Below are 19,977 nucleotides of genomic sequence, written 5' to 3' on the forward strand. Positions count from 1 at the left end.
GAGTAGTCTTTGTGGTAGAGACTTTTTTGTTTTTTTTATGTATTTTGACATGGGAGTGAGCTTAGCTATCGGAAGGGTGTGAGTAGCCCCCCTCTAGCTTTTCATGGAAGCTACCTTCCTTGCTTCTCAAGGAAGCTTCCCATTATATTTTCATGTATTTTGGCATGGGGTGAGCTTAGCAATTGGAGGGGTGTGAGTAGCCCCCTTCTAGCTTCTCAAGGAAGCTTTCTTCCTTTAGCTTCCCAAAGAAGATTTCTTCCTCTAGCTTCCCAAGGAAGCTACCTTCCTTGCTTCTCAAGGAAGCTTCCCATGTGCTAGACTATAAATAGAAACATGTGTAACACTTGTCATAACTTTGATGAATGAGAAACTTGTGAGATACACTTCAAAGTTCAAACTTTTCTCCCTCTTCTCCTTCAATTTCCATGCCCTCCTCTCTCTTATTCTCTTCCTCCATTGAAGCTTTCTCTCTAAGCTTTTTATCCAAGGCACTCTCTTGGTGGTGAAGCTTCTCCTTCCATGGCTTATTTTCTAGTGGATGACGCCTCCTCTCACCTCTTCTCCTTTATCTTCTGCTGCAACTCCATGGTTGAAAATCACCATTGGAGGACCTTATTGAAGCTCAAAGATCCAGCCCCTATAGAAACTTCTCAAGCAAGCTTCCATCAAGTGGTAATCAAAGCACTAGAGCTTCAAGTAGGTGCTCCTTAAACCTCCATTAATTTTCAACTTTACCTTTTCCTCCATTGTTGTTTCTTCATTTTTCTCCATGTATCTCCTCACATGTCTTGGGATGAATGTTGTTAACATGATTTTTTAGAATTTCCACTGATTAAACTTGCTATAGAAGCTAGATTTGATTTTTCTATGGTTCAAATTTCTTGTTCTTGTTCTTGAACCATGAATTGTGTTAAGTTTAGGTTCCTTTGAGTTTTGTGTTGCTATTTTTGTGTGGCTGAAACCTAAACCATAAAATTATTATAAAAACATTAAAGTAGAAGAAAACCTCAAAAATGTAGAGTGACATGTTCACCTATTGTAGTTTTGTCATAGAAGTCTTGTCTAGTCATGAAACTTGTCACATAAGACTCCTTACGTTGTGCTAAATTTTATTTTTCCTGTTTCTTTGTCTAACTCATTTATTCATGAGTGTATGAAATTTTTTTAGCCTATTATTTGATTTGAGTCAAATCTTGCATGTTAATTAGTCCTTAACATGTTCATGCATAATTCTTAGAGAGTCTTTGATTGTGAACCTTTTCTTGAACTTATAGGTTTCCTTATGATTGTGTCTATTGTGAATTTGAGTTTTGGTGATTGAATTGGGAAGAAGAAATAAGGGAAGAAGAAAGAAGGAAAATACTAAAAGAGTTAAGAAAAGAAATACATGCCTCCTATAGTAGTCATGACTCCTACAATAGCCTAAGTGAAAAACCTAGTGACTATTAGGAGGAAGGAATAGGTCACATCCTAGATCTCACTCCCATAGGAGAGAAAAGGAAAGAAAGCCTCAAGAGGCTAACATTAACCTCTCATACTTCCATGGGAAGGACAATGTAGAGGCTTATTTAGATTGAGAAATAAAGGTTGAGAAACTCTTTGCTTGCTATAATACGAGTGAGGAAAGGAAGGTTTCTTTGGCTACCCTTAGCTTCCAAGGGTATGCCCTCTATTGGTGGACTTCCCTTGTTAGGGAAAAAATGATTCATGAGGATCCTCCAGTAGAGTATTGGAATGACTTGAAAAGTACCCTTAGGAAGAGGCACATCCCCTCCTACTATGAAAGGGAGTTTATGGACAAGCTCCAAAGGCTTAGATAAGGGAGTATGAGTGTTGAAGAGTATAGGCAACAAATGGAACTACTCCTTTTGAGAGTTGGGCTTAGGGAGGCAGAAAGAACAAGTATTGTTAGGTTCCTTAGTGGACTTAATATGGAAGTGAGGGACATGGTTGAGCTCCTTCCATATAGGGACCTAGATGACCTAGTCCAACTTTGCTAAGGGTAGAGCAACAACTTAAAAGGAAGCCTACTTCAAAATCTAATGGCTCTCACTGTTATCCAAAGAAAGACCAAGGTCAAGGCATCTTAGGGGCTGCACCTTCTAAGCCCAAAGATGATAAGGGGAAGACAATAGAAAAGTAACTCCTTAAGGCTAGTATGCAAGAGAAGACTAGCTCTATAAAGTGCTTTAAATGTCTTGGAAGAGGACACATTGCTTTTCAATTCCCCACCAAGAAAACCATGATTATGAGGGGCCAAGACATTTATAGTAGCCAAGATGAGGCTACTACTTCACCTTCCCTAGTGAAAGTGAAAAAGCAAAAGGGGAAGAATCTAGTGAAGAAATCTAGCCTCAAGAAGAATGGGACCTTTTAATGGTCAGAAGGCTTCTAGGAGGCCTATCTTGTGACTTGACCCAATCTCAAAGAGAGAATATTTTTCACACAAGGTGTAAAATTTTTTATAACACATGCTCTCTCATTGTAGATAGTGGTTCATATTGCAATTGTTGCAGCATAAGATTAGTCTCTAAGTTGAGCCTTGCTATCACTCCCCATCCAAAGCCTTATAAACTTCAATGGCTCAATAACCAAGGGGAGATGATAGTCAATCAACAAGTGAAAGTGCCCTTCTCAATTGGAACATATAAGGATCAAGTCATTTGTGATGTAGTTCCTATGGAGGCAGGGCACTTTCTCTTAGGTAAGAAGATCGTCTATAATGGCCTAACTAATGAGATAACCCTCACCCACCTTGGAACAAAGTTTGTGTTGCATCCTCAAACACTTTCACAGGTGGCCAAAGATAAACTAACTATGAAAGATAAGAGGGATGAGGAAGAAAAACTAGAAAAACAAAAGAAAAAGAAGGATAGTAAGGCCTTGTCTTCAAAGGCCAAGGGAAGGAAAAAGAGGAAAAGGATTCCTCCAAGGAGATTGTTAAGAAGGAAAATCATTTTGCAATAAAAGGAGATATCAAAAGAGCACTCTTTCTTAAAAAATCCTTCTACCTTCTCCTATAAAGGAAAACCTCCCTTAGCACTGCCACAATTCCTACACTTGAGACCTTACCCCTAAAGGTCCTAGAACTCTTACATGAATTTGGTGATATATTTCCCAAAGAGATACCCCCTGGGCTACCTACTCTTAGGGGAATATAACACCAAATAGACTTAGTCCCAGGAGCAAGCCTTCCTAATCGGCCAACCTATAGGACTAACCCTCAGGAGACTAAGGAGATAGAGTCTCAGGTTAAGGAATTGTTGGAGAAGGGTTGGGTCCAAGAGAGCCTAAGCCCTTGTGTTGTTGGTGCCCAAAATGGATGGTAAGTAGAGAATGTGTATAGATTGTAGGGCCATCAACAACATTACTGTAAAGTATAGACACCCCATTCCTAGACTTGATGATTTGCTTGATGAGTTGCATGGTGCCAATATCTTTTCAAAAATTGATCTTAGAAGTGGTTATCACCAAATTAGGATGAAAGAGGGTGATGAGTTGAAAACCACTTTCAAGACAAAGTTTGGTTTGTATGAATGGCTAGTTATGCCTTTTGGACTCACTGATGCACCAAGCACCTTTGTGAGGCTTATGCATCATGTCTTAAGAAATTTCATAAGTAGATTTGTAGTTGTTTATTTTGATGATATTTTAGTTTATAGTAGGAGCCTAGCTGATCACTTAGGACATCTAAGGCAAGTTCTTTCAATTCTTAGGAAAAACACTTTCTATGCCAATATAGAGAAGTGTACATTTTGTGTAGATAATATAGTTTTCTTATGATTTGTAGTTGGTAGAAATGGGATCCAAGTGGATCCTGAGAAAATCAAGGCCATCCAAGAATAGCCCACCCCAAAAAGTGTAGCAAATATTTGGAGCTTCCTTGGGTTAGCAAGCTTCTACAAAAGGTTTGTTTGTAATTTCTCTACACTTGCCCCATCTCTCAATGAGCTGGTGAAGAAGAATGTGGCATTCACTTGGGGTAAAAGACAAGATCAAGACTTTGTTTTGCTCAAATAAAAGCTCACCAAGGCACATGTTCTAGCTTTTCCTGACTTTTCTAAAACTTTTGAGATAGAATATGATGCCTCTGGAGTGGGTGTGAGAGCTTTATTGTTGCAAGGTGGGCACCCTATTGCTTATTTTAGTGAAAAACTTCATGGTGCCACCCTCAACTATCCCACCTATGATAAAGAGCTTTATGCCTTAATAAGAGCCCTCCAAACTTGGGAACATTACCTTGTTTCCAAGGAATTTGTCATTCATAGTGATCATGAATCACTTAAGTACATTAGAGGGCAAAGAAAGTTAAACAAAAGGCATGCAAAATGGGTAGAGTACCTAGAGAAATTTCCATATGTTATCAAATAGAAAAAGGGAAAAACAAATGTGGTAGCTGATGCCCTCTCTAGGAGGCACACATTGTTTTTCTCCCTAGGAGCTCAAATTTTAGGATTTGATAACATTAGGGAATTGTATGCTTTAGATGAACATTTCTCTCCCATTTATGAGAGTTGTGGGCAAAAGGCCCAAGATGGATTCTATTTGACTGAGGGGTATTTGTTCAAAGAGGGAAAGCTTTGCGTATCCCAAAGATCCATCATAAGGAAATTACTTGTGAAAGAGAGCCATGAGGGTGAGCTCATGGGCCACTTTGGGATAGACAAGACCCTTGTCTTACTCAAAGAAAAGTTCTATTGGCCCCATATGAAGAAATATGTCCATAAGCATTGCACTAGTGTGTGGCTTGTTTACAAGCCGATAACTACTGGGTTATTGAGCTCACTAGACCCCTGGGTTCACACTAAACTTTAGGGGTCTTCGGCTAGTGTGTTCTCTGACGTGAACAATATTTTTTTTTACATTTATCTCTTTTTTATTCATATTTTAGTGTTTTTTACATATTAGGTTGACTAGATTGGGTAGAAAAATCAAATAGATGCTGGTGAGAATCTATGTCTTCTTTCCATTGATCATAGATTGTAATGCAAACTTACAATTGCGTGCAATAATGAATTTATTTTGTATATATATGAGTAGCTATGGTGGACGAAGTGAAGCAGATTGTGTTGGTAGAGTCTATGGGTGGAACGAACGTTAACCATCCAGTGAACAGAATGTTGAAAGGGTATATATTGGTTAGTAATGTTTTCTTCTTTACTACAAAACTACCTCCTTCCATAAAATTAAATTCTTGGCTTGCTTTTATTTGTTAAGAGCTTGCAAGTTTGGTAAATGGATAGTATTTTTTATTTCCTTTGCATTCTTCCATTATTCCTCCCTTGATTGGAAGAATGTTGTTTTGATATTGATTGCATACTTGGAAAAGGAAGGCGGAGCAATATCTAGCTGATTCTAGCATCCCATATACAATTATAAGGTACATCAATTCTTGTCCAAATTGAGACATATAGCATTCCTAAGCTTCTTCTTCCTAGAATACACCAATTCTGTTTTTTAATGTAATAATGTCTTAAATTTAGACTGCCTGATCGTTTCCTTGGAGTTGTAGTTTAAATAAAATGTTGATACTTTTAGTCCGCATTACCTAAGCTACACTAGTAACACTTTCAATCAACACTATAATCTTAACTTGATACCTGGTTTTTTATGCAGAGGACTTTTAGATTTTTTGGTGTTGGTTTCTGGAAAAGAAGGGAAATGTTGATAGGTTTAATTGTAAAATCTGGAATTTTTATTTATAAGTGTTCAATTCGCATATTTTTTTAAAAACAGTTTTCCAAAGTAAGACATAATAGAAGTATAGATGTAATTGCTTCTGGCTTTATGCATATTTACACTTAATTACATGCTTACTTGTCTTAAATATATTTTATTTAGACGGAACATGTTTTCAATATTCATATTGCTAATGAGAGTAACAGTCTTGGGACAAGGGTTTTATTAATGATCATGATGAGCTTTTCTTCTTCATCTTTTCCTACTTTCTATATTGAGTCAGGTATGGTGGTTTTGAAAACAAAGAAGGAGGTCTTAGAGAACTGATTGTAGGGAAGGATGATGAGCTTCTCAAGACTGAAACCAAAACCATACCTAGAGCTGATGTTGCAGAAGCCTACATTCAGGTATCTTATTTTTTATTATTAACTTTGTATGGAAAAAAAATCCACCTTCCCCACTTAAGAAAAAAATCCAGCATTTTTTATTTCTTGCTCAACTTTGAGATTTTGATGCCCCTTCATTCAATTGGTTTATAAGGCACTAAATTATGAGGAGGCTAAATTCAAGGCATTTTGACTTGGCATCAAAATCTGAGGGAGCATGTTCAGCAACAAAGGACTTTAAGGCTTTCTTTTCCCATATCAATACTGGTTTTTGATTTTGAATGTTTTTGTCATGGGAAAAATCCTTCTTGTCCACATTTAGGATTGAACCATATGAGAAAAATTCATGTCTACTAATCAGTGCATTATCAGTAGATTTTCTTTCTTTCATGCTATCAAGTGTAATTGTTTGCAATTCCATCCTACTTTATTTCTGAGTGTTTTCGATTTCATGGTTTGGTAAAATAATAATAATAATAAGTTTTCATGGGGACAAATTTGATAACTGTCTGTATCATGAGACTTTGGTTCTTATAGAAAATACAGTGCTAATAATAGTTGTTATTACAATTGCAAACTGATGTCCTTATTGGAACATGGCACATGCATTTTAACACTGGACATGTGACCACCAATTTGAGTGACAAGAGAAGTATTTGGGAGTTGCTTGGGGCACCCAGTGTTTTTGCTGGGGCATCCAGTAACTCGGGTGAAAGGGCTAAAATGCCCTTCACCCTATCATATAAAAATAAATAGTAACTCATCCGTACGAGTCACTATTCTCTACTCCTCCTCTTTAGCTTCCTCCTTCCTCTTCGGCTTCTTGCTTCTTCTTTGTTCTTCTTCGTTCCTCCTTCCTCTTCTCGTTCATGTTGTTTATTCTTCTGTCAAGTTCTTTTGTTCGTGGTTCTTCTTCCTCTTCGTGCGTTGCTGCTTCTTCTTCTTGTGCGTGGCTTCTCCTTCGAGGTAAGTCAATTGTTGACTTGTTTAATTTCTTGACTTGTTGTTTGAATGATGGCACGTTTGTATGGTTGTTGCTGCTTCTTGTTCTTCATTGCGTTCTTCTTCTTCTTCTCCATATGGTTTTGAATGATGGCACATATGGTTTTTCTTCTGTTGCATGTGGGTGTGGTGTGTGAAAAAACCCATACAGATTGCCAATCTGTATGGTCCATGCGGATTGGCAATCCGTATGAGCCATACGGATTATGTGATTTTTTTTAAACAAATTGTTTTTATTTTAAACAAAAAATTAGGAATTATTTTTAATTGAAAATATCTAAATGTGAATTATTTTATAAATTGTTTAGTATTGATTTTATTAGTTTCTGATTTATTTGTTTATTATTGATTTTATGTATGATTTATTTATTATTAATTTTATGTATGAAAAACAAACATTATGTATGAAATATTTATGTTAGTTATTAGTAAGATTAGATTAGATTTGAAAAACAAACATTAGATTATATTGCTAGGACAAAAAACGTGTCAATGTTTTGGCCATACAAATTAGTGATCCGTATGGTATTTTTTTTTAATTAGTGTTAGTGATCCGGATGGTTCATACAGATTGACAATCCGTATGAACCTGATCCGTATGGTATTTTTTTAAAATAGTCTTATGTTTGTTAAAAAAATTTGTAGTTATTCTTTTAATTATTTTTATTTTTTGTGATTTTGTTAAAAGAATTTAGTGTAGTTATTTTTTAGTGTATGAACCATACGATCCGTATGGTTTTTTTTTTATAATTTTTTTAATTGAAAATAATATAGTATAGACACCTTACGGACCTTACGGATTGCTGACCAAAATTTTAAATATATTTCAGAATGTCAGGCTCTGCTCCACCGCCATCACGGTTAAGCACCCTCAACGAGGAACTGAAAATGGTTCTTGTGACTCTGCCTAGTAAGAATGTTTACCTTTCATATTGATATGTTTATTTACACATGTGACATGTCTATAGTTAGTTAGCTTTGGCAATTGCTAAGAATGATTTCTTTCGAATATATGTCGAGTTAATAGATTAATAATTCTGCCAATTGCTAAGAATGAATTGATGTTTATCATGACTGCTAATTGAATGCCAATTTTGTTATATCATGTTTGAATGTTAATTATGTCAGAATTAACAAATGAAGAGCACGAACAATGTTGCGAAATGGCTAAGATCATGCTGAAGGTCGCGGTTCCTCCAAATACTATTTTAAACACCATTAACGCCAAGGACCAGGTCATCTTCATTTTGATTTAATTAACATATCATTATTCTGTTATTTTGTGTAACTAACCAACCTTATTTTGTTATATCAAATGTAGATTTATGGTGAAGTTAGTTTGTCATTTACTGTGAGGTGGAAAGACGTACTTGATTGCTTATGACATTTCATTGACAAGGATGAAAATTTCCATACCGTTGTCTACAACCAAGATTTGGACAAACTAGCCATTGTAGCAGGGTGGACAACACTAAGAGATTTTTATCACTTGACCGGAGATCATCAAGTGTCGTTAACTCATTATGGTAAGAGTGTATTATTTTTCACCATATTCAAGAGCAGTAGCCTACCAAAATCATTCCCAAGATGACACTCATTATGTCATCAAGTTCCAAATTCTGTCACTTTCAAGGTGTATCTCACTTCGCACAAAGTTACCTACAGTAGCCTCGTAAGCAACTTTCCAATTTAGTTGTTAGTAATTCTTTATCTTCCAAGTTTTAAATTTCATAAATTGCTAACATAACATTATTCTTAATATCAGGACATTCCAAGCACCATGTATTATTTTCTTAAAGACAAAAGCTGGACTCATTTGCATTTGGAGGACATTGTAGAATGTCGGCTTGTGTTCAATCACTAGAGAAAGAAACTTAAAATTGGAGATGGATGGAAATATTTTTGTGAAACCCTGCCCTTAAAAGCTGGCATGGAAATTGTCTTCGAATTCCTTGATCCAACTGTTAACCATGTTTTATTTTGGCCATGTTTATGAACATTATTATGACTTTGAACATTATTATGACTTGGAATATTATTCCTTTTAATTATCAGGAATTCCCTAACTATGCTTTTGCTACAAACAATTTGTCTAATATTATCCCTTTGTTAGTTAACAGTTTCTTATATAATACTTGTTTTACCATGTGTTGATAATAAATTTTTTGCAATGTTGAAGTAACATTGAACGACAAATAGTATCTTTTAGTAATTAATTTGGTCATGTTTTTGAATTAATTTTTTTTAATTAATCACTAAATTAAAATTTAAGCAATCTAATGTTAGTTTTAGTAATTTTAAAAAAGTTTATATATATATATATATATTATAATTTTTTAAAAAAATTTAATTACTAAACACATTTGTTTATACCACTATAAAATAAAATCACAAAATCAATATTTTTTTATACCACAATAATATCACAAAATTAATATTTTTATAATTGCTAAAATTATTAAAAAAAATCACACAATTGCTAAAAGTATTACAAAAAAGTTATTACAAAAAAATTAATTTTAAAATATTCACAATTAAATTTTTTTTTACAAACCTACGGATCAACAATCCGTATGACCATACGGATTGGCAGTCCGTAGGGTTCATACAGATCAACAATCCGTATGAACCATACGGATTGTCAATCCGAAGGTTCTTCAAATTTTTTTTGCGTAACTCTTCTTCTCCTGCGACGAAAATCGACCAAAATTCACCGTATACTCTTGAACAACGCACCTACACCACCGGAGAACAAATAAACTTCGAAACCAACCTTAACAGAAGAAACTTACACTAAGTGATCGAGATTTTGCGAAAAAAATGGCGCTGCAGAAATGGAAAACTCCTCTTGCTATTTAAGGGTATTTTCGGTATTTATGAAAATTGCTGGGTGCCCCAAGCAATTCCCAAAGTATTTTGGTTCTATATCCAATTAATAAGAGAATTACATGTTAGATTTTTTTATTTTAGGTCATCCATTTTTTTTATTTGCTAAATAATATGGGCAAAAGCCCGAGAAAGATTAAACTAAAACTGTTAAGGCATTCACGTCAGCGCTTAACTAATTCACCACAAAAGTAGGAGGAAAAATGTAGAACAAAATTCCCTCATCTAAAGATAAATCAAATTTAGCTAAAACTTTTGAAGAGTTATTGTACTCCCTATGAATATGCTTGAACGTTGCAACCATTGATAAGGCAATGGCTTGTTGAATAACATTCACTATCTGTACGCAGGGATGATTTGGATATGGCCATGCTCCCTGGCTAACATCACTCTATTCAAAATACCAATAATTTCAGCCTAGATAATTGACTTTGACCCAATATTTACAGAAAAAGCTCCAAGAAATGTACCAATGGAGTTTCGGATGACTCCTCCGCAAGTAGCTACCTGAGAAGAATGTGACCAGGCACCATCATTTGGCACATTGTGTTAGAAGCATTCCAAGACAGCTCCATACGTTGAAGGCGAGCTAGAATGGTTTAACTGCTCCATATTTTATTCCTGAATACTTTGTTGTTTCTTCTTTGGCAATCTTCCACAAATGGGCTCATATCCTTTCAACATCTCTCTACTTCCATATGAGGCAAAACAAGGAAATGCTTGGTGTATCTCCCAACTTAGCCAATATACAATAAGCAGTTTTGAGAGCAAAATTTCCATCTGAACCAACTTTCCATGTTATTGAATCCTTACTTACCATATCACTAGTAGGAGTAACATTCAAAATAATTTGACAAATATACATGGATAGGTGACGGTAGAGATACTCCTTGTCCCACCCAACGCCCTCAATGAAAACATCACCAATGATTTCGTCACATCCATCTCATTCAAATCTTTGTTAGCTAGGGTAGCCAACACTCCATTTGACCCTAACCACTCATCTAACTAGAAATTAGGCATGTTTTTGACAGTTATCCATTTGCAATGCTCTTCAAAGTTGTCCCACACTGTTTTAATACCCTTGTAAAGACTAGACCCTCTTCTTCCTTTGTTAATATTCGACTTCAACTCATCTCCACACCTATATTTGCCTCTCACCACTTTGGCCCATACATTACTAGGCCTCATGCATAACTCCCAAACAATTTTCATCACAAAGGAATCATTCATGTATCTTGCTTGATAGATTCCAACCTCAACAATATCCTTTGGCTTACAAATTGAGTTCTAAGACACCTAGTGAACTCTCTTATGATCAAAAGTATCCCCCCACAAAACATTCCTAGATATTTGATCAATCTTATCGCATAAAACTCTAAGGATAAATTTGGATTGCATGGTATGAATAGGCAAAGCACTTAAGATCGATTTGGTGAGCGTGAGCCTACCTACAATTGAAAGTGTTCTAGCCTTCCAAGCTATCAACATTTTATGCATTCTGTCCACAATGTGTCTATAAGAGTTAATAAAGACTCTTACGGTGAAGATTTATCCCTAAATATTTTCCATGATTATCTATCAATTGGAAGCCCATACTATTACTAATTTCTTCCTTCATTCTCCAATTCACATTTTGTGAGAAGAAAACTCTAGTTTTATCATTACTAACCTTTCCTCCTAAGGTTCCACAAAAGAAATCAAGGCAAGAAGATGCCACATTTACTTGATCCATAGTAGCCTCCGCAAACAAGATTAAATCATTAGCAAAAGTCAAGTGGGATAGCTTTTTTGGGCCCTTCTTCCCTAATTGGATAGGTTTCCAAAGCTGCTTATCAACTACTACAGAAATTAGCTGGCTTGATCTTTTCATGCATGGGACAAAAATATAAAGGGAGATAGGGTCCCCTTGTCTGATTTCTCTAGTTAGGGAGATCTCTTCCTAAGCTTCACCCTTCCATAAAACACGAATAGAAGAAGTTGAGATGCAATAAAAAAAACTGCATCAATAAAGGAATATGGAAATCCAATATCCTCCATGGTATCAATAATAAAATCCCAGCTAGTCTATCATACGCTTTTTCTAAATCAATATTGATTGTCATCCATCCTTTTCTCCTTTTTTTTTGTTTCTCATGGAATGAATTACTTCTTGAGCAATGATGATATTATCCCTACTTTGTCTTTGAGGAACAAAGTTACATTGAGTACGACTAACTAACTTCTCCATGACAGTTCTGAGTCTTGAAGCCAACACCTTTGTAAAATCTTTATAGAACACATTGGACAAACTAATAGGCCTTAATTGGGAAAAAAGATTGACTTCCTCCACCTTAGGAATAAGGGTTACCAAAGTCTTATTTAAGGGTTTGATACCAACTGAATTTTTAAACAAACCCTTAATGAGAATGCAAAGAAAGAAACCCACCACATTCAACTGGCTTTGGTAGAACAAAGCCTTAAAACCATCCTCTCCTGGAGCCTTGAAGCTTCCCTTGTTGCAGCCTTGGAAATTTCTCTTAGGCAAAAAGGTTCATGATGTCCTTTATCCTTAAAGTTCCTTAGGATCTCCTTAGGATCTATCAGCCAATCGCTTCCACTATTTATTAGTCTATCAATAGAATTCTTCTGACAACAAACAGTGGTAATGCAATGGAAACATCTAAAGTTCCTATCTCCAAATTCTAGCCATTTGTATCTAGACTTTTGGAACCAAAGAACCTCATCCTAGAAAAAATTTTCTCCAACTCCTTCCACAAATCATGTTGCAGCTCTTCAAGAAAATCATTAGGCCTTCTACTCAAACTTCTATATATCCCCCTTAAACTCCTATGAATCTTTTTCTTTCTCTTGAAAATATCACTAAAAAACATCCCCATTCCAATCCTTGAGAGCACTAGTAATTTTAATTCAGAACCTCCATAAATGAGGAACTAGTCTTTAGTTACTCAAGTACTTAAGAATGTTCCTCACCAGGGTTTGCATGATATCGACAAGCTACACTTAATGCATAAGCGGCATTAGGACGTGTAGAAATGATGGTATACATGATAACTCCCACTACATTGGCATATGGTACTCTAGTCATGCGTTCTCTCTCTTTGTGAGTTTAGTACAATCCTTCCTTCCGAGAGTAACTCCAGTACCAATTGGCAAATAGCCTCTTTTGGAGTTTTTCATGTTATACCTTTTTAGGATGGTATCAATGTATGTAGATTGGCAGAGTCCAAGCAACCTTTTAGGTCTATCTCTATAAATCTTTATTCCAAGAATATAGGTTGCCTCTCCTAAATCTTTCATGGAGAACTATTTTGATAGCCAAATCTTTGTACTTTCCATTGTTGGTATATCATTTACAATGAGTAATATGTCATCCACATATAACACTAAGAAGGTGATTACACTCCCACTAACCTTTTTGTACACACAATGTTCTTCCTCACATCTAACAAAATCAATTTTTCCAATTATTTTATTAAAGTAAATGTTTCAACTTCTGGAAGCTTGTTTCAATCCATAGATGGATCATTGCAACTTGCAAACTTTATTATGATCAGACAAGGATGTAAATCCCTCGAGTTGTGTCATATACACATCCTCTTTTAGCTCACCATTAAGGAAAGTCATTTTCACATCCATTTGTCATATTTCATAATCATAGTATGCTGCTATAGCAAGAAGAATTTGAATTGATTTGAACATTGCCATAGGAGAAAAGGTTTCGTCATAATTTATACCTTTCTTTTGATGATATCCCTTGGCAACAAAGCAAACTTTGTAGGTCTCGACCTTCTCATCTCCTCAAATCTTTTTCTTGTATACCTATTTACAACCAATTGGTTTTATATCCTTTGAAACTTGAATTAAATTCCATAATTTTTTGATCTTCATTGATTCTATTTCGGACTCCATAGCTTCTAGCCATTTTTTACAATCCAAGCTTCACATAGCCTCTTCATAGCTTATGGGATCATCAACATCATGATAAACCTCATTGGATGTGTCATCTTGCACCATTAATTTTAATCTATCAGGTGTACGATGCACTCAAGTAGATCTTTGTTAACGGTTTGGTAAGTGTACCAAATATTCAAGTAGTAAAAACTCAGAAGTCCGAGTGTCGATTTCCACAGGGACTTTGTTTTGTACTTGTGTTGGATAATTTTCAATTTATAAGAGGAAAATATAAAACGAGGTAAAAAAATATGAATTTAAAAGAACAAGATATAAAATAATAAATATTAATAGACAAAAGAAATAATAGAAGACAAAAGAATTAATAGGGAATTCAATGAGATGAGAATGTTAGGGCCTAACATGCCTTATTTGCCTAAGATGTACTATTTTTTATTTCAGGTGAATTTATCCTACCCACATCTATTAGATTACTTGTCCATGATGTCTCACAATGACAAGCCTATTTTACTTATCTATCTCCCAAATGTCTTTGTAAAGATTCGATAGATAAAATGCATAAAGTTCTAATTCTAGATGCTTGCTTTGATGCATGAGCATAATGCAATCATTCTATGTCTAACAATGATTTTATTAAGATACCCCTTTCTTTTAGTTCTATTAGAAATTACCCTCTATCGAGAGACTAATTCCTAAAACTGATGCATGCAAAACCTTCCTTGTATTCCTATTAAGGATTACCCTCTGTCGAGCACCTAACCCCCAAAATAATGCAAGGATGAATGATGCATGAAATTAAAAGTAAGAAAGGACAATAGGAAAGAAAACACTTGTTGCATTGATACATATGAAGTGTGCAATACATCTTTGGCTTTTTAGGCCTACCAGACCCTAACTAAAGGTTTATCCTCTCATGGCCATAAGAGACCTTACACTAGAAAAGGGGTATAGGAACTTATGGAAGAGAAGGGATGGAAAAAGGGGATAGAAAATGATGAGAGAGAAGAAAGAATTCCTTAAGGGAAAGTTCTCATGCATTAGGTGTGTATTAAAGTGCTCTGAGACTAGGTGTGCCCTTTCTCCTTGGCTTGAATCTCTTTTTATAGTTGCTGGAGTAGACTTGGGCTTGCGTGCTCGCGCTTAGCGCGCTCTGCTCGCTTAGTGCGGGTGCCTATATTCGCGCTTAGCATGTCTCTTCCTCGCTTAGAGCCAATGCTTGTTTTTGAGTGTGCCCTGCGCCCTCAGCGCGTCTTGGGCTGTGCCTTTTTTTTTTTCCCAAATATTTGCTATTTTATGCATTTTTTGGCTTTTAATCCCTCCTTTTCATATCTGCAAATCATGAATAGGAAAAACATAAGTTCTTAACAATTAAGCATGAATAACTGCTAAATAATCATTTTAAGGATATTTTCATTATATTTTTATTATAAAAAATAACTCATATTTAGCACTTATCAATCTTCTAGAAGGTTCATACATTGGCTTCATAGATTGCTAAATTAGCTCTAAGATTGGTTCATTAACCTGGTCTTGAACTACAACCAGCTCTTAAACCACAATTGTTGGAGGTTACAACCTTTGTGTTAACTTTGAAATATCAAAGAAAGATCTCTCAATTTTCATCTCATAGTCCTGAGTTGTTTCATTGGTTAATTGAGTTTCATCAAGCTCAATTTTTTTACCATGACTTCCTCCTACAAGGAATTCCCTTTCTAAAAAAAGTAGTTCCTCTTGCCACAAACACTTTAGGATCAGAAGGTTGATAAAAATGATATCCCATTGTTTCCTTAGGGTAGCCAATGAATCTACACTTTTCTGGCCTTGCCCCAAGTTTATCTGTTAGCAATTTCTTAATGTAAGCATGACAATCCTATACCCTAATGTGTTTGAGATTTGATTTATGCCCTTTCTATATCTCATATGGAGTTGTAGAGACTATTTTTGTAGGAACTTTATTTAGCAAGTACATTGCTGCTTCTAAAGTATATCCCCATTAGTTTTCTGGAAGATCAGTGAACCCCTTCATAGATCTTACCATATCTAATATGGTTTTATTTCTTCTTTCAGACACACCATTGTGTTGTGTTGTTCCTGGAGGCGTCCATTGTGAAAGAATTCCATTATCTCTTAGATAGCCAATAAAATCAGTGCTAAGATATTCTTGACCCTTATTGGATCTAAGCATCTTGATACTCTTTTTGATTTGTTTTTCAACTTCACTATGAAATCTTTTGAACATTTCAAATGATTCTGATTTATGCTTCATTAGATATAAGAAACCATATCTAGACATATCATAAGTGAAAGTTATGAAATAAGAATATTCACCTTTGGCTTGAATTTTCATTGGCCCACAAACATCTGTGTGAACTAATCCTAATAATTCATAGGTTCTTTCTCCAGTTCTAGTAAAAAGAGATTTAGTCATTTTTCCTTTGAGACAAGACTCACAAGTTGTATTTGATTTGTAGTCATAATTATCAAGGTAGCCCTCCTTGTGTAACTTGTTGATTCTTTTCTCACCAATGTGACCAAAGCCTATAATGCCAAAAATATGTTTTATTTATTTAGTAATCTCTTTCTCTTTCAAAACTAGAAGAAACATGTAAAATTGAGTTATGATTCACATAAGCTAAGACAAAAATGCCGTGTTGGAGAAAACCATTCACATACAAATCATCTTCACGATAAATTGAGCAAATGTTATTATTAAAAATATTAATAATGCGAAAACCTTGTTTGTCCAACATAGAAACTGAAATAATGTTTGAAACAAATTTGGGAACAAAATAACAATCCTTTAAAACTAGTACTTTGCCGGGGGGCATTATTAAAGAAATAGATCCTACAGTTAAGGTGGCAACATTTGCTTTATTCCCTACTTGAAGACTGATCTCTCCTTTCTTCAACCATCTACTTATCTGCATCCCCTGCAACGTATTGCAAATGTTAAAGCTACTACTTGTATCTAATACCTATATTGCAAAATCAAAGACAGTTAAAGATATCATGAAAACATTTTTCATCAATGTCCTACCTTGTTTCGTGTTTTTCAAAGATTCAAGACATTTCTTGCAGTTCCTCTTCCAATGTCTTTTCTCCTTACAAAAGAAACACTCAGCATCACTTTGGTCAATCTTGACCTTGTTGTGCATGAGTTTGATCACACCACCCTTAGGTCCAAAAGGTTTTTTTTTTTTTTTTGTATATTTTGCCTTGCCTTTCCTCATGAAGTTCTTGCCAACCACCATGACAGTTCCCTTTTTATTTTCAGAAGCAATTTGATTCTCATAATCAATCAACAAATTTAGCATCACATGCAAGTCACAATCCATTTTGTTCATGTTGAAATTCACAATGAACTGGGAAAATTTTTAAGGGAGAGACTATAGAATCAAGTCTTGAGAAAACTCTTTCCCAATTTTTCATTTTGACTTTTCAAGTTGCTCTGTCAGATCAATCATCTTAAGGATGTGTAGTCCAAGCATTTGCAGGCATTATGCACTTGAACAAAGTCTTAGATAATTGATACCTTGCAGTCTTGCTCTGACCACCATACATCTTCTTAGATGATTGATAATTTCCTGTGGAACCATATCCTTATGTTTCCTCTGGAGTTTCGAACTCATTGATGCCAAAATAATGCATTTGATACTAAGGGTTTGTTCTAATAAGTATTGGTTGATTCGACATCATTTAGGTCAGGTGCTTCAATAGGAGGCTTATCAATGATGTCCATAAGCTTCTCGTGCATGAGAACAAATTTCAATATCATTCATCATAATTGGCTCCAACCAATTTTCCAGATTCAAGTATACCACAGAGTGACAATGAAGACATACTGTTAATTAATAACACATCCAAAAGCGGCGACATATTATCTTGCAACCACTTAAGCTTAAAGGCAGAGCCTACTATTGTTTCTCCTTTTGGTAGAACAACACCCAAATATTGTTCATACATTTCCTCCCAATCATAATAAGTTGCACCAGTGATTGGCCTACCGTCCACCCTTATGCCAAGCTGTAGTGTTACATCCTCTAGTGTAATTATACATTATCCAACAGGAAAATGAAAAGTGTGTGTCTCTGGTCAACAAGTGCAGTCACTAGATGATGATCAATTTTGAAGTGTCATAATTTTGTCACATCAGCAAACCCAATATGAGCAAGCAACGACTCAATTAAAGGATGAGGAGCGGGCATCAAATGACAATAGGAAATGATTAGTGGTGGTTGTCCCTGTGAAACAAAAGTTACATTTTTACAAGAAAAGGTTATAATATAATCTAATTGATACTTACCATGTTTAGTATCTTTGAAGCTCGGTGACAATCTTGTTTCCATAACAATGTTACTCCCTCCATTCTCCCTTAACACAATCAAACATTTGAAAATTTAGTTGTTGATATTCAAAAGGAACAAGTGAGTGAAATAAGTTGTCTGAGATCGTATTTATAGGTAGAAAAAGATTTGCGTGTGCACTGTTCATGACACTGTTCACTTACTGTTCAGTTTATTGTTCATCTTGAGAATCTTACAGTGATACTGCGCGTGTCAGGAATCCTGCAGACACATTGTTCATGTCATTGTGTGCGTCAGAACATTGCTCATGTCATTGTGCGCGTCAGAACATTTGTTCACATCACTGTTCAAGTCAATGCGCATGCCAGAACACTGTTCACGTTACTGTAGATCAATTTTTGACCGCAAAAAATGTCGGTGCACTATTCATGACACTGTAGAGGCAATCTGGACTGTTAAAATTGTTGGTGCAATGAAGACCGTTGGATCTATCCGTAGCCACGACACTATAAATAGGTCTCCAAATGTATTCTTCTACACACAAAAAACACTTCACAACAGAAGTTCCAAATCACTCTGAGTCTCCAAACCAAAACACTCCCAGTCTTCAAACCAAATCACTCTCAGTCACCATGTCAAGTAGAAATGAAAACGTCCCTGTCGTAGTCTACTATGATGCCTATGTAACCGACTGTGAGGAGGGCATTGAGTTTAAGGGCGGAAATAATGTACTTGTTTCAATGAGGAGAGGCATGGCCTTCAATGCCTTGAAAACAAAATCCAACGTAAGATGGGCCTAAACCGAGGTCAAACCATAACCGCAATTATTTATCGATACCCTATTTTTGCTGGGTCTGGCATGTTCAATTATCAGGTTGTTACCATCAATGACAATGAGGATATTGATGGCATGTTTGATGTCTATAACCGACATTAATGCTTAAGTGGCTTCCAGTTGCTCGTACAATATGAACAACAACCTTCTTCTACCACTAATGTCGAAACAACCGTTCAATCACCACAAATTCACGAAACATCATACACAGACTACCATACTCAAACCTACCATGAAGGCTCTTCCTCTTACACATCAATCCCATACAAGACCACAAATGATTATTATGTCCCTCATTTTGAACCCACCGAATTTGATACCCACATTAGTTCACACACACAACTACTTGGTGGATTGTCAAACTATTGTGAGACGACTCCCCAACTAAATGAGCCCTCCCAACTAAATGTCGACCCAACTACTGATATTCATGTTGCTCAGTCTAAAAGTAACAAAATATCACATGACTATCATGCTCAAAATGGGTTGGCAAACGAAGTAGTTGGTGACTTCAGTGACGATGAAGATGAAATTTTGACGGACAACAACAACAATGATGACAACTATGATAATGACATATAGTTCCTTTTCCAACAAACATCAACTGAAAATGTCTATCATCCATATCCAAATAGCGCTAATGTTGGTGACAACCAAGTGCCTGATAACCCCGACTATAGGCATTTTTTGGACCAACAACAACAATTTGACTCGCATGATGACGAGATGTATATTGGTCAGTGATTCTGTCAATTGGAGGAACTGAAACAGGTGGTAAAAATGTGGCACATTAAGAACCATGTAACTTTCAAAGCCAAGAGGTATGCGAAGGATACATGGGTCTTATGTTGCCCAGTTGAAGGGTGCCAATGGAAACTTAGAGTGTCCGAAAGAAAAAATCTAAAAAGTTTGGGAAATTAGAATGATAGAAGGGTCTCACACATGCGTCATGCCAACCAACTCACAAGAT

The 19,977-nt window shown here is 35.6% G+C and overlaps 1 pseudogene; it reads left to right on the top strand.

Annotated features, from left to right (window-relative positions):
• Positions 1-3,480: 3,480 nt before the first annotated feature.
• On the top strand, positions 3,481-6,340 carry LOC114397279 (annotated as a pseudogene).
• The last annotated feature ends 13,637 nt before the right edge of the window (positions 6,341-19,977 follow it).

The sequence above is a fragment of the Glycine soja genome, chromosome 18 (assembly GCF_004193775.1).
Source record: "Glycine soja cultivar W05 chromosome 18, ASM419377v2, whole genome shotgun sequence".
Classification (NCBI taxonomy): Eukaryota; Viridiplantae; Streptophyta; class Magnoliopsida; order Fabales; family Fabaceae; genus Glycine; species Glycine soja.